We start from the raw sequence: 17,034 nt of genomic DNA on the forward strand, positions 1-17,034 counted from the left end.
TCTACTCAGACGGCGGAGGTGGCTGTGACAAGAAACAGGGATGTCTTGACTTTTGCAAAAAGAATATAGGACAGGATGGAGCACCAGCGTGGGATTTTAGTTTCAGGCAGGGGGGAGAAAAAGGTGGCATCGCCCTAGGAGAAGGTAAGTCCCAAAGTTTGGGGTCCGAATCCAGGATTGGCCCTTCCCTAGCTGTGCTCATTCAAGCAAATGTCTTAACCTTTCTGTGCCTCAGTTTTCTCCCTTGTGGATGGAGCTGGAATAGCAATGATTTCTGAGGACCACTGGGCACGTATAAAGCAGCTAACATCCCCAGGATTCTCACTAAGTGAAATCTATTTGTATGACCTTAGCAAGTTAATATGGCCTCTTGGTATCTCAGTTTTATCATAATCAATATAATAACAATATGATGATAGTAGCTAAATTTGAATAGCATGTCCTGGATTCTTAGTGAATGGTGTAAGTGCATACACGCTCAGTCATGTCAGACTTTTTGCAGCCCCATGGACTATAGCCCACCAGGCTCCTCTGTCCATGGAATTTTCATGTCCATGGAATAGTATGAGTGGTGGGTATACAGCAAAGAGGTAATTAAGGAGAGTTTAATAAGGAGTCTAGTTACAAAGATGAGGGTCAGGTTAAGGGGTATGAAGTACCCCAGGGTTAGCTAGAGTGGGAAACCATAAACTATTCAGCTTGAAGGGTCACACTTCACAGAGCACCTGTAGGTCTGCTAATTTATAGACAAAATAGGGGGAACATGTTGAAAGATAACACGTCTCAGTGTTTGAATCCTTATTGACACAAGCCAAATGTAAGAGCAGAGAAAATTTGAACTGGATAATCCATAACATTAAGAATGATTTAAGGGATTATCCTGGTAGTCCAGTGGCTAAGGCTCCAAACTTCCAGGGCAGGAGGCCTGGGTTCAGTTCCTGCTCCGGGAACTAGATCCCATATGCTGCAACTAAGATCTGGCACAGCCAAGTAAGTAAACAAATATTTTTTGAAAAAGACAATGATTTAAAATTTGGGGATTCTCCTGGTGGTCCAGTGGTTAAGACTCTGTGCTGCCACTCCAGGAGACAAAGTTCAGTGGTTAAGAATCTGCCTTCCAATGCAGGGGACACACGTTTGATCCCTGGTCAGGAACTAACACCCCACATGCAGCAGGGCAACTAAGCCTTCAGGCTGCAACTACTGAGCCCATGTACCACAACAAAAGATTCTGCATGCCTAACGAAGATCCCACGTGCAACAACTAAGACCCAACCCAGCCAAAAATAATAAATAAAGATTATTAAATAAATAAAGCATATAAGATGAAAGAAAAAAATATTGGCTCCAGGAGCTGGAAGAGCAGCTGCAGCTATTGGAGAGGGCTGCCCAGCAGAAGTTCAGCCTTGTAATTTGAAACTCCCAGAGCTGCAGGGAGCTTCCCCGGGTGGCACAATTAGTAAAGAATCCGCCTGCCAGTGCACGAGAGGCAGGTTCAATCCCTGGGTTGGGAAGATCCCCTAGGGGATGCCATGGCAACCCACTCCAGTATTCTTGCCTGGGAAATCCCATGCACAGAGGTGTCTGGTGGGCCACAGTCCATGGGGTCGCAAAAGAGTCAGACATGACTGACAACTAAACAGCAGCAGCAGCAACTGGGTACCACAGCCTAGCATCACAGCATCCTTCCATGCTCCTGTGCCTTTTCAAAAGCTGTCCTGTCTGCCTGGGTGTCCCTACAAGCCTTCTCCATGTAGCAAGGATTAGAAGCACTGCCCAGGTGTCCTCTCCTTTGTCAAGTCTTCCCAGATTTCCCCAAGGAGAATGAGGACCTCCCCACCTCGCCTGACCCCCATAGCAACAGAGGCTCCAATATTTGCCACAGCACAGCAAACATTTACTTGGATCCCCTCCACCCCCAACTAGACTAAGGGATGAAGGGTGGGTATTTTTTCAACCCAGTGTCCCCAGCATGTAGCCCATAATGGGGGCACAATAAATATCTGTTAAATGGATCCATGTGTTACAGATAAGAAGAATCTGAAGGGACAAACCCTGATGCTCGTGGCAGCATGAGAAGATTTCATCACACACAAAAACCCACCTGTGTGTGCATTTTACCCCACTCAGCTCTGATCACAATGTCTTTCCCTCTCTGCTGCTTTGAGCAATGTCAGGGCAGAGCTGCCATGGGGCCAGCTGAGTCATTAAAGAGTGCGTGTAGAGGATTGGGGACCAAGGCAGGCACATCTGCAGAAAGTCACCAGTGGCCGCTCTCCGTAAAGTTTCTGCAATTGGTATTCCACAGTATGTGACATTTTTCAGCTTCTTGCTGGAAAACACAAAGTGGTTGTAAATCACTCCACTGCAGCTGTCTGAGTGGTAAGTGCCTGGGAATTGGGAAGGGACACGGGGACGAGCTCCTGCCTTCGGGAGCCAGGGAGGGCTATTTCCGAGGCTCAGCGATTTATGCTGAAATGCAGGAGTCTTGGCTCCCAAATCCACAGGAGTCAGAGCGGCATTCATTCTCATGGTGGAGTCCACAGGGAAAAGATGCCAGAGGCCAGATCTCCTGGGAGAATAGGTCCTGCAGCACCCTGGAGATGTAGCCACTTTAGTAAAAAATCCACTTCTGAGCCTGGTCAACCTTGGGAAGATTATTCAAACTCCCTGATATTCATTCTTGTTCTGCTTCCTTGTAAAACGGAGACGGAAATAGTAGCTACTGGACGGAGTTGTTGTGAGGATTAAATGAATGCTATTAAAGCATTTAGAACAGTTCCTGTTGTTGTTCATTTGCTAAGTCGTGTCCTACTCTTTGTGACCCCATGGACTGCAGCACACCAGAAAGGTGTTAGGCACTGTTAGAACTGTGCCTAGAACATGGCAACCATGGTATAAATGCTTTCAGTCATTACCATCATCACCGTGTCATTATCAGCCTCATCCCCAGCATCATGTCATCATCCTCACCTGTCACCACCTCCGCATCACATCACCGTCACCATCACCATATTGTCATCATCATCGTCACCATCTCATCAGCTCCATCACTGCCATCACCATCACCATCATCTGTAACCTGTCATCATGATCGTCAAGTATTTACTTAGACCCCATGACAAACCAGGTTCAGAGAATTCTAGACACTGAAAGATACGATTCTCTAACAGGAAGTCGGGCATGCAGACATCCACAGGTGCTGCAATTCAAAGGCTTCGAGGAGCACAGAGATGAAATTGATGAAGACTTTCAAGAGGCGCAGTGTTTGAACGAACTCTTTAAGATGGTGCAAGAGAAGAAGAAACTGGTAAGGCAGATGTGCTGTGTAGGGTGCAGGAACAACACTCCAGGTGAAGGGAAAGCTTGGAGACTCTGATCTTAAAGGTGCAATTAGGGAGCTATATGACCCGCCATCCAGGTGGCACTAGTGGTAAAGAACCCGCCCACCAATGCAGGAGACTTAAGAAACGGGTTCAATCCCTGGGTCGGGAAGATCCCCTGGAGGAGGGCCTGGCAACCCACTCCAGTATTCTGGCCTGGAGTACCCCATGGATGGAGGAGCCTGGAGGGCTGCAGTCCATGGGGTCGCAGAGTCAGACACGACTGAAGCAACTCAGCACGCATGACCCAGTACAGAGCCGGGGCAGGGATATGAGAGGGGAACTGATGGCCCCTCCACGCATTGCTGAGGTGCTTTCACGGCCACAGAAGATTCCTGGCCTTCTGTGCACTCTAACATGTGCTCTGTGTGGGTGGGCGTTCCTACTGTAACCTGTCTTCACAGCTTCACTCCATCATCTCCATAGCAATGTTTGCTGGGTAAATCCAGGGCTTGGATTTCGTCTTCAGCCCAGGTGCGCTAACAAGAAGGAAAAAATGCTACTCTGGTTTCCCGTGTGCCTTGGATCTCTTCATTCATGCCGTGTAAGTGTAAGATTGATAACTCTCACTCAACGGGCCTTCATTTTCTGTGCCAAGCTCTCTTCCAGACACTTAATATGCAACATTGGGTTAAACTGTCAGAAGAGTTGCAACAGAAAGAGACTCACAAACTTAGAAAACCAACTTATGGTTGCTGGGGTGGAGGGATATTTAGGGACTTTGGGAAGGTCATGAACACATTGCTCTATTTAAAATGGATAACCACTGCTGGGCATACCCACAGAGGAAACCAGAATCAAAAGAGACACGTGCACCCCAATGTTCATCACAGCACTGTTTATAATAGCCAGGATATGGAAGCAACCTAGATGTCCATCAGCAGATGAATGGATAAGAAAGCTGTGGTACACACACACAATGGAGTATTACTCAGCCATTAAGAAGAATACATTTGAGTCGGTTCTAATGAGGTGGATGAAACTGGAGCCTATTTATTATACAGAGTGAAGTAAGTCAGAAAGAAAAATACCAATACAGTATACTAATGCATATATATGGAATTTAGAAAGATGGCAATGATAACCCTATATTCAAGACAGCTAAAGAGACACAGATGTATAGAACAGTCTTTTGGACTCCGAAAGAAGGCGAGGGTGAGATGATATGAGAGAATAGCATTGAAACATGCTAGAGATCACCAGTCCAGGTTCGATGCATGAGACAGGGCGCTCAGGGCTGGTGCACTGGGATGACCCTAAGGGGTGGGATGGAGAGGGAGGTGGGAGAGGGATTCAGGAAGGGGAACACATGTACACACATGGCAGATTCATGCTGATTTATGGCAAAAACCACTACAATATTGTAAAGTAATTAGCCTCCAATTAAAATGAATAAATTTAAAAAAATAAAATGGGTAACCAACAAAGACCTATTGTATCACACATGGAACTCTGCCCAAAGCAATGTGCCAGCCTGGACGGGAGGGAGGTTTGGGGCAGAATGAATGTGAAAGTGAAAGTCGCTCAGTCGTGTCTGACTCTGCGACCCCATGGCCTGTAGCCCACCAGGCTCCTCTGTCCATGGGACTCTCCAGGCAAGGATACTGGAGTGGGTTGCCGTTCCCTTCTCCAGGAAATCTTTCTGACCCAGGGATTGACCCAGAGTCTCCCACGTGGAAGGCAGATGGAAACACCATCCAGAGGTAAAATTCACTGTTCAAGGCCACACGCCTGATAATTGGTGGAGGAGGTGATCAGGCCCATGTTATGCTGACTCTGAAGGCATTTTACATTATAATGTGGCGGCACCACATTATAATCGCCAAGGGCTCCAGAAATGGTGGGGCTTCCCTGGGGCTCAGTGGTAAAGAATTCACCTGCCAAAGCAGGAGAGGCGGGTTCCATCCCTGTGTGAGAAAGATCCCCTGGAGAAGGGCATGGCAACCCACTTCAGTGTTCTTGCCTGGAGAATCCCATGGACAGAGAAGCCTGGTGGGCTGTAGTCCATGGGGTCGCAAAGAGTTGGACACAACTTGGCCACTAAACAACAACAGAGATGGTGGGGAGAAAGGAGTGTCAGCTGTCCCCCCAAGGCAGGGTGCTGCTGGGACCCCTTTTCACAGGGCTGGTCAAAATGCCCAGCAAGACTGGCCACCCTGGAACAGGCTGTTTTGCCAGAGCCCCTTGGTCCCTCCAGCTGGTTGGGAGAGGAACATCATTGCAGAGAAGAGCTGCCTGGAAGTGGAAAGCAGAGGGGCCTCTGGGGAGGCTTCCTAGGGTGTTGAGAAGCCCTTTCCACACCAGAGCCTTGGGTTTCCTCCTCCACTGAATTTCCTTAGCTTTTCAATTATATTTAACTACATTTTTTTCAGTGAAAACACTTCTCAGGGATATTCCTAATTAAACGAAGAAGCGATATTCTCAAATTATTTGGGGCAAACATTGTCTCCATTTCCCACTTGGAGGAGAAATTAAAAGTCCACAATGACTTTTTAGAAAGATCAAGGCCAGTTTTACTCCCTTATATCCATTCTAGCTGCCTCCTTCTCCTTCCTTCCTTCTCCATTTCCTTCTTGAAAATTTGCATCTCAGGTGTAGAACAAAAGGAGTAACCATATCTGAGGCTTAGAGGATAGAATTTACAGGAGTCTTTAGCAAAGTCCCCTCCTGCATGCATCCACTTTTGCTTATTGATCAACCTTCCAGTGGCTATTTCTAGGCTGTGATAGCTTGCACTTTCCCAACAAAGATTACCTACTCCTTTGTATTACAGCATTAATAGCCACTTCTGTTTTTATCAGTGGCTGTAGCACCAGCTTCCACAGCCCCTGACATGTCTGATGGATGTCCAACAACTCCTGGTTAATAACATTGCTTTGTGTGTCTTTCATAACATTTAACACCTCCCAATGGCAACCCACTCCAGTACTCTTGCCTGGAAAATCCCATGGACAGAGGAGCCTGGTAGGCTGCAGTCCATGGGGTCGCACAGAGTCAGGCACGACTGAGGGACTTCACTTTCATTTTTCACTTTCATGCATTGGAGAAGGAAATGACAACCCACTCCAGTGTTCTTGCCTGGAGAATCCCAGGGACAGAGGAGCTTGGGGGGCTTCTGTCTATGGGGTCCCACAGAGTCGGACATGACTGAAGGGACGCAGCAGCAGCAGACCTTATGTTGTGCGCATTTCATTTCCCCTGTTGCCAAAATTTAAGCCATAAGAAGATGGAGATTTCTTTCTCTAGTTCCGTGCCCTGTCCCCAATCCCAGGAAGAGGCACCCCACCAATACTTGTTGGACAAATTAAGCACAGCAAAGCCACAGTCAACCCCCGAGAAGAGGCGGCTCATCTCCAATTCCAGATTCAAGGTGAGAAACGGAGTGGAAGGTGGTACTTGGTTCCTGCAGGGAAAACCAATTAGGGGCTTGTGTATCCAAGCGTGGCAAACAAAGCTGCTAAACAGGAGAGCTATCATTAGTAAATAGTTCATCTACAACTTGTGAAAAATCACCTCCCTCATCTCCTGGCAACCACTCGGGGTGCATTCTGTGCGCATTATCTCATTTAGTCCACAGCTGCCGTGTGGGCCAGGTTATTCTTTTTAAAGGATCTCCTTTTGTGGAACTACCTAGAGATGAGAAAATCAAGGTGTACAGAAATGGGGGCAATTGTCAAAAATCACAGGGTTGGCAAGCAATGAGGCCAGGTTCGATCCTTAGTGCCCGCCTTGCTCTACGACCTCCCTTAGTATGAAAATCCCAACAAGGACTTCCTGGGTGGGCCAGTGCTTCAGTATCCACCTGCTGATGCAAGAGACACGGGTTCAATCCCTGGTCCAGGAGGTTCCCACCTGCCCGGGAGCCACAACTACTGTAGCCCACGTGCCGTAGACACAAGGGCACACGGGCTGGTTGTGTTGTGCCCCACAACAAAAGAGTAGCCCTCGCAACTGAGGCAGTTAAAGAAAACCCGTGCCCAGCAACAAACACCCAGCTGGCCAAAAATAAAGAAAGAAAACCTATTTCTAAAAAAGAAAAGAAAGAAATCCCAAAGATATTTGTAATATCACTGATCAGAAAGGGGCTTGATATTCAAGCATAACTGAAGTGATCTAAGGCAAAGGACAAAAAAAAAAAAAAAGAAAAAAAGCCTCACTGTCCTCTGCATCTTTGTGTTCTAACAAGCATCTCTATGGTTTCAAGAACTAATCCTTTTATTTCCATAATTGATTCTTTTTGTTTTCTCTCTTTGCTTTCCCAGCTAAATGCTATAAAATATATATTACTACCTGTGCTTTTCCTCTTTCTTACCTACGATGTTAAAGCTCTCTTGACAAGGGCCTAAATTTCCCCTTTGTTATCTGAAGTCTCTCTATTGTAGGATTTTTTTTTTTTTTTTTTGACGCAGAGCCTGAGCTCCAGGAGAACAGAAAGCTGGTCTAATTTATCCTCCATTCTATCCGTCCATGGAATCTACATCAGTTTTAGGCACAAAATAAAAAGACACCATAAATATGTCTGAATAAACAAATAAGAGCACTTTAGATGCAGGTGAAATAACTGGACCCTAGACTTCCCTGGGGGTCCAGTGGTTGAGAATCCACCTGCCGATGCAGGGGACACAGGTTCGATGCCTGGTCCAGGAAGATTCCACATGCCGTGGAACTATTAAGCCCGTGAGCCACAGCTACTGAAGCCTCAAACCTAAAGCCCATGCTCTGCAAAAACAAGCCACCACAATGAGAAGCCGAGCATAGCAACTGGAGAGCAGCCCCGCTCACGAAATGAGAGAACGCCCTCGAGCAGCAACGAAGACCCAGGGAAGCCAAAAAACAAATAAAAACAAAAAACAAGACCTAAAGATGATGGCAGCGCAGGGAAGGAGGGACAGCTGAATTTGCTGAAGTCAGGAGGTCCTGGAAAAGTGGAAACTAGCCTCTGTTTTGTGAGGGACCCTCTGCTCTGTATTCTAGAGGGACAAGATTGGGAAGAAACCAGAGTGAGTACTGCGATGTGGAGTGAGTCTGGCTTGAAGCCAAGAATGGTGTGCTTTCGAGAAGCTAAAAGAATCTCAGGCCAATCTCCTTCTTGAGGATGCATGGGGCAGGGGGTCCTGATATTGGTGCCCCCCAGACTGATCCAACACAGGGAGAAATGTTCACTTCTTGCTATTTAGTCACTAAATTGTGCCCAACTCTGTGACCCCCATGGACTGTAGCCTACCAGGCTCCTCTGTCCATGGAATTCTCCAGGCAAGAATACTGAAGTGGGTGCCCATTTCCTTCTGCAGGGGAATCATTTACTTAGGTCTTTTAAACTCCAATAGATTTCAATAAATTCTCCCAAAGTCAAGTTCCATCTTTGCCTTGAGCAAAATAAAGGTAGTGAACCCTTTCAAGGTACTTATAAAGATTTAGATGGCTGAGATCTTGGCTCATGAGTCAGCCTCAATCCCGAGTGGATGGTGACTTGTCTGTTTGGCTGCTCTCTGATCAGAGTGAGTGGCCCTAAATGATTTCCCGTTCCTATTTGGAAAAGGATAGGTCACGAGTTTTGTTGTTTCCAAGGGCTGCAGTGACAAATTATCACAAACCATGTGAATTTATTTCACAGTTTTAAATACACGGCCCTGTCAGCAGGGCCTTGGTTCCACTGATAGCATGCTTGGTCACGTCTGCCTCTTTGTGACACCATGCACTGTAGCCCGCCAGACTCCTCTGTAATACTGGAGTGAGTTGCCATTCCCTTCTCCAGGGGATCTCCCTGACCAAGGGATCAAACCCAGGTCTCCTGCATTGCAGGCAAATTCTTTACCATCTGAGCCACTAGGGAAACCCAGAACATAACTCATAGGCAATTACTGTCTTTTGTACATAAACAAAAAAAATAGTGTGAAGTTTTTTTTTCTTTACCTTTAATGCCTTTTATGTTCAAGGATACCTTAGGACCAACCAGTCTTCCTGCTGTTTTCTCCTAGCTCCTTGCCCAAACCTGCAACATACCTGCATCATCAGATCATATCTCCTTACACACCCATCTTCTCAAGAAGGCTGTGAGTTTCCAGAGGGAGGGCGAGAATCCCTAAAATCTTCTTTGATTCCATGGTACAAGGTATATCTTGGCTATACCTTGGGATCACCTACGGAGCCCTAAAAATATTGATTCCTGGCTTTCTTCCCCAAAGATGATCATTTAGTGGACCTGAGATGTGGCTGGGAATCAAAATTTTTAAAGCTCCCCGGGTGACTTTAATACAAAGGCAGCCAAAGTTTGAGAATCAAGCACTGAGGTTTGGTAGCAGCAGCCGCAACAGCTAACATTTATTGATCCCTTGTGATGTGGCCCTGGCACTGTGCTCTGTAATTGACACGCATTGATTCATTCATGGTGTTGTTGTTGTTTAGTCACTAAGTTGTGTCTGATCCTTTTGCAACCCATGGACTGCAGCCTGCCAAGCTCCTCTGTCTATGGGATTTCCCAGGCAAGAATACTGGAGTGGGTTACCATTTTCTTCTCCAGGGGATCTTCCTGACCCAGGGAGCAAATCTGTGTCTCCTGCATCGGCATGCCAGTTCTTTACCACCGAGCCACCAGTGAAGTCCTTCATTCGTGATACAACCATCCTAAAAGGTAGCAACTATCATTATACCCAGTGCTTCCCTGGTAGCTCAGATAGTAAAGAATCTGCCTGCAGTGCAAGAGACCCAGGTTCTATCCCTGGGTTGGGAAGATCCCCTGGAGAAGGAAATGGCAACCCACTCCAGTATTCTTGCCTGGTGAATCCCCATGGACAAAGGAGCCTGGTGGGCTAAAGTCCATGAGGTCACAAAGAGTCAGACATGACTGAACGACTGGCACATTATCATCCCCACATTAAACAGGAGGAAAATGAAGTCTAAACATTTACTCAAAGTCACCCAGCTAATAGGGGCTGGAGCCAGGCTCTCAGTTCTCTAGAGATCTACACATCCATCCCAGCTGCACCCCGCTTCTGCCCTTCACCATTACATCATACTGCTTCCACCATGCTGTGTCTCCCTCTATTGTCACATAGGAGACGCTCCATAAATACCCCCCTCAAGCTTTACTGAAGTCAGTTCAGTTCACTTCAGTCGCTCAGTCGTGTCCGACTCTTTGTGACCCCATGAACCACAGCACGCCAGGCCTCCCTGTCCATCACCAACTCCCGGAGCTTACTCAAACTCATGTCCATTGAGTCGGTGATGCCATCCAGCCATCTCATCCTCTATCGTCCCCTTCTCCTCCCTCCTTCAATCTTTCCCAGCATCAGGGTCTTTTCCAATGAGTCAGTTCTCCAAATCATGTGGCCAAAATATTGGAGTTTCAGCTTCAGCATCATTCCTTCCAATGAATATTCAGGACTGATTTCCTTTAGGATTGACTGGTTGTATCTCCTTGCAGTCCAGGGGACTCTCAAGAGTCTTCTCCAGCACCACAGTTCAAAAGCATCTATTCTTCAGTGCTCAGCTTTCTTTATAGTCCAACTCTCACATCCATACATGACTACTGGAAAAACCATAGCCTTGACTAGATGGACCTTTGTTGGCAAAGTAATATCTCTGCTTTGTAATATGCTGTCTAGGTTGGTCATAGCTTTTCTTCCAAGGAGTAAGCATCTTTTTATTTCATGGCTGCAGTCACCATCTGCAGTGATTTTGGAGCCCCCCAAAATAAAGTCTGCTGCTGTTTCCACTGTTTTCCCATCTATTTCCCATGAAGTGATGGGACCAGATGCCATGATCTTTGTTTTCTGAGTGTTGAGCTTTAAGCCAACTTTTCCACCCTCCTCTTTCACTTTCATCAAGAGGCTCTTTAGTTCTTCTTCACTTTCTGCCATGAGGGTGGTGTTATCTGTGTATCTGAGGTTATTGATATTTCTTCCAGCAATCTTGATTCCAGCTTGTACTTCATCCAGTCCAGCTTTTCTCATGATGTACTCTGCATAGAAGGTAAATAAGCGCAGTGACCATATACAGCCTTGACGCACTCCTTTCCCTATTTGGAACCAGTCTGTTGTTCCATGCTCAGTTCTAACTGTTGCTTCTTGACCTGTGTACAGATTTCTCAAGAGGCAGGTCAAGTGGTCTGGTATTCCCATCTTTTTCATAATTTTCCACAGTTTATTGAAGTATAATTGACAAATAAAAAATTGTATATATTTAAGATATACAAGGGTGGCTTAGCGGTAAAGAATCCACCTACCAATGCAGGAGACATGGGTTCGATCCCTGGGTCAGGAAGGTCCCTTGGAGAAGGAAGTGGCAACCCACTCCAGTGTTCTTGCCTGGGAAATCCTATGGACAGAGGATCCTGGTGGGCTATAGTCCATGGGGCTGCAAAAGAGTCAGACACGACTTAGTGAGTAGACAACAGCAACAACAAGGTGTACAATCTGATGGTCTGATCTACATATACACTGTGAAGTGATTACCACCATCAAGCTAATCAATCGTACATGAACTGAGAACTTCCATATATTCAAGCTGGATTAAGAAAGGCAGAGGAACTAGAGATCAAATTGCCAATATCAGGTGGATCATAAAAGAAGCAAGAGAATTCCAGAAAAACATCTACTTCTGCTTCATTGACTACACTAAAGCCTTTAACTGGGTGGGTCACAACAAACTGGGGAAAATTCTTAAAGAGATGGGAATACCAGACCACCTCATCTGCCTCCTGAGAAACCTGTATGTAGATCAAGAAGGAACAGTTAAAACCAGAAATGGAACAATGGACTGGTTCCAAATTGGTAAAGGAGTACAAGGCTGAATATCGTCACCTTGCTTATTTAACTTATATACAAAGTGCATCATGTGAAATACCAGGCTGGATGAAGCACAAGCTGGAACCAAGATTGCTGGGAGAAATATCAATAACCTCAGATATGCAGATGACACCACCCTTATGGCAGAAAGCAAAGAGGAACTAAAGAGCCTCATGATGAAAGTGAAAGAGGAGACTGAAAAAGTGGGCTTAAAACTCAACATTCAAAAAACTAAGATCATAGCATCTGGTCCCGTCACTTCATAGAAAATAGTTGGGGAAACAGTGACAGATTTTATTTTCTTGGGCCACAAAATCACTGCAGCCTTGAAATTAAAAAATGCTTGCTCCTTGGAAGAAAAACTATGACCAACCTAGACACATATTAAAAAGCAGAGACATTCCTTTGCCAGCAAATATCCATCTAGTGAAGGCTATGGTTTTTCCCATAGTCATGTATGGATGTTAGAGTTGGACCATAAAGAAGGCTATGTCAAAGAATTGACACTTGAACTATGGTGTTGGAGAAGACTCTTGAGAGTTCTTGGACTGCAAGAAGATCAAACCAGTCAGTCCTAAAGGAAATCAGTCCTGAATATACATTGGAAGGACTGATGCTGAAGCTGAAGTTCCAATACTTTGTCCACCTGATACAAACAGCCAACTCATTAGAAAAGACCCTGTTGTTGGGAAAGATTGAGGGCAGGAGGAGAAGGGGATGACAGAGTATGAGATGGTTGGATGGACATGAGTTTAAGAAACCTCTGGGAGATGGTGATGGACAGGGAAGCCTACCATGCTGAAGTCCATGGGGTCACAAAGAGTTGGACACAACTTGGAAACTCAACAACACGGCAACAGTCAAGCTAATTAACGCCTCCATCACCTTACGTAGTTCACCCCACTTCATGTGTGTGGGGTGAGAACTACTGTTTGTAGTTTTTTCAAATGCCTGTGAAACTTATACCAAGAATTCCATGTCCTGGACCAGAAAACAACCCTCAAGTGACTGAGAGGAACTAATATCACTCAAAAGGCACTCTCCAACCACAATGGAATCTTGTTAGAAATTAATAAAAGAAGGATAATGGGGAAAATCTCCAAACAACTGGAAATGAAATGACACATTTTTCAGTAATCCATGAGTCAAAAACACAGTATCAAGAGAAATAAAATATACACTGAACTGAATGTAAATGATGATACAACATAACAAAAACTGTGGGCCACGGCTAAACAGTGCTGACAGGGAAATCTATAGCACTAGCTGCATTCATTAGGGCTTCCCTGATAGCTCAGCTGATGGACAATCTGCCTGCAATGTGGGAGACCTGGGTTTTATCCCTGGGGTGGGAAGATCCCCCGGGGAAGGGAAAGGGTGCCCGCTTCAGTATTCTGGCCTGGAGAATTGCATGGACTGTATAGTCCGTGGGGTCTCATTCATTAGAAACAAGGAAAGTTTAAGATCAATAATCTAAGGATCCACCTCAGAAAACTAGAAAAAGAAGAATAAAATAAACCCAAAGTCAGTAGAGGAGGGTAATATTTCATATAACAGCAGAAATCAGTGAAGTTGGTTATAGGAAAATAATAGAGATGATAGTGAAACATAGGACTGCTGCTTTGAAAAGACAAATCAAATGGACACAATTCTAGATGACTGACAAAAGGGAAAAAGAGAGAATAAAAAATTGTAATATTAGGAATAAAATAAACAATATCCTGTAGGCCCTGCAGACATGAAACAATAAGGAAATGCTGCAAACAACTCTGTATACATAAACTTGATGTCTTAAATGAAATGCGCCACTTATTTAAAAAATACAAACTATCAGAACTCACTCAGTGTGAAATAGATAATGTGAATAATGCCACAGCTATTAAGGAAACTGAATTTGTAATATATGAACTTCCAGGCCCAAATGGTTTCCCTGAAAAATTCTAATAAGCATTTAAGGAAGAAACAACACCAAATCTAAAGAATCTCTTCCCCAAAATGGAAGAGGAAGGAAAATATATCAAATCACTTGAAGAAGTTAGGATTAAGCAGACAGCTTAATACCAAAACCAGTCAAAGACTGTTCAAAGGGAGAAAATGTTAGTCACTCAGTCATGTCTGACTTTTTGCGACTCCATAGACTTTAGCCCGCCAGGCTCCTCTGTCAATGGGATTCTCCAGGCAAGAATACTGGGGTGGGTAGCCATTCCCTTCTCCAGGGGACCTTCCTGACTCAGGGACTGAATCGGGGTCTCCTGCATCACAGGCAGATTCTTTACCATCTGAGCCACGAGGGAAGCCCTATTAGAGCGGGAGGCACTGTTACCAAAGCAGGCTGACTCGAGGAAGACTCAGTGCCTTTCAGACTAGTAGCCAATTTTATAGCCTTGAGACAAAATTCCTGCTCCAAGAGTAGCTTTAGATGATTGGTGAGTGTGCTATAGGGAGGGTATTTTACCTAATGTGGAGTCAGGGAGTTGGCCAGTGTAGGTCTTGGGGGTGCTCACGGCAATGGTTGCTATGGGGCTCGATCAGTTCCAGGGAAGACGTTGGTACAGAGCTCCAGACCTGTGGCCTTGGTAAAAGACTTTACTCCTGTGACCTTGGTATAGGGTTCTACTGGATCGCTCCACATTAATTCTTACAATTTCATGTGAACTTATGTTATCTCAAAATTTAAAAAAAAATCTTAAAAAAAATGACAGTGGTACTGAAATGACTCAACACAGGAAGCATCATCGCCGTTACTGGATTGCCTGTCAATTTGACTTCAAAATATTTCAGGGGGACTGAGGAATCAAATCCAATCAAAACCGTTCCCCTTTGAAACACCAATGATAAGTTACTTCAAGGATTACTTCCCATGAATACTCAGAACCTTCCTAATCAATGCTAGCATCCCACGTACAAACCACAGGACTGCTTCCCCTGGGTCAGAGGGCTATTTCTGTGCCCAGAACACTGCACAGAATGAAACTCTGGGAAGCAGAGATCAGGCAAAAGGCTAGCTGACGCTTTGGGATGGATATATAACAGTGAGTCAGTTCCAAGTTGTCAGAAAGGGTACATCATTGAGGACACCGGGAAGGGATTCCCAGGCGTCTGAGCAACAGACCAAAGAGCCTAGGAAATCGGTCCGCCAGCCGTTCATCCAGACTGATAAGCAGCCGGTGGACGGGGCCATGGAATGGTTTTACTGTCTCCTAAATGGCTCCATCTGTGGCCGCTCTGGTCGCAGCAAGGTCCGTCTGCAGGCGGCAAACTGTGGGAACCAGAAGGTGGCAGGCTGAGATGCTGATGGGCTTCGTGGGATGAGCTGTATGACAGCGGCCCCGGCGAACAGTGGGACGGAAGCCGTGCTGGAAAAGGATGCAGCCCGCTATCACTGGGGCCAGAAGCTCCCTCGTCCCAAACGCAACGGCCACTGCCGAAAGCTTTTGGCCTGCAGGGAGATGTGCTTAGGGGTTCCCAGGTGGCGCTAGTGGTGAAGAATCCGCCTGCCGATGCAGGAGACACGGGAGACGCGGGTTCGATCCCTGGGTCAGGAAGACGCCCTGCAGGAGGAAATGGCAACCCACTCCAGTATTCTCGCCTGGAGAATCCCACGGACAGAGGAGCCTGGCCGGCTATGGTCCATGGGGTTGCAAATAGACGTAACTGAAGCAACTTAGCGTGGGATGTGCTTGGTTTGTTTGGAGCTGGCATCCTAGATTCTGGGGGCTAAAAATGATAAAATCAGGAGCATAGAGCTGACTTTCAGGAACTCCAAGAGCATGAATTGCTCTCACGTACAGAGCTTTTCTGGAAAATGTTAAAGGAACAGAATTAATTATTTCCCTTGTTAAGTCTAAGAGCAGTTTGACATTCTGGGCCATAGTTTCCCAGCCACACAGTCTGCTCGATGCTTGTTAATGGCCATCATGATGGTTGGGCTTGTCCATGTCATAAATTCAGAGCTGGACCTGGTGACCTTCTGAAGAGCAGGCAAGGAGGCCTGGGTCACCTGAAGAGCAGGTAGGCGACCGTCACCCCTCTCTTGACTGACAGGTTACAAACTGCAGAGATTAAAGGTCAAGACTGAGGCTCGTCTTTGCAAGAAAATGTTTTCTTCTCTTCTTGTCAGCTGGAGAAGACGAAGCCAGGAAGAAGAATAGAGTTGAGAAGCCTGAAAAAGGCTCAGGGAGGGTCTTGGCATTTTTAAAAAGAGCCCAGAGGAGCCATCGGAGGATTCTCGGTGGGAAAGTGCTGTGAGCAGATGCTCCTGGTGTGGACTGAGACCCTTAGGCTATTTCTGAGAAGCAGAAGAGAGGGAAGGAGGCACGGCGGGGCCTGCTGACTTCCAGGTGGACAGATGGACGTCATCCTTCTGAATACTTCCTGGGATGGAGGCAGGAAGGGCAGGGCTTCTCAGCCAGGACGCGACAGACATCTCGGGCCACACAATCCTCTGTGCCCTGTAGGAGGTTTAAGGGCATTCCTGGCCTCTACCCAGGCACATTTGTTGAGTGTTAATTCGTGCCAGAAGTGGCGACAGCCAGTCTCATTGTCTACTCAGTCTTTACAAGGGTCCAAATCGGTTACCATTAGCAACCTCATTTAACAGATGATGAATCTTCGCTCAAGGTGAAAAGGAAGTAGACAAAAGTCAAACCGTGGGCACGTAGGTGACTCTCAAATGCACAAGCCTCTGACCCCAGAGAGTTAGACTTTTCTTTCCGGCAAGTACAAAAATAAAACTTATATCCAGTTGTGAGAAATGTCATAAAAATGAGCAGCGTTTTAGAAGTCCTCAGAACTGAGGATGAGGAGAAGGGAAAATACACAGGACTCGGGAGAACGCAATGGTGTCTGCAGCCTAGAGTGCAGTC

Source organism: Capricornis sumatraensis, chromosome 3 (assembly GCF_032405125.1).
Source record: "Capricornis sumatraensis isolate serow.1 chromosome 3, serow.2, whole genome shotgun sequence".
Classification (NCBI taxonomy): domain Eukaryota; kingdom Metazoa; phylum Chordata; class Mammalia; order Artiodactyla; family Bovidae; genus Capricornis; species Capricornis sumatraensis.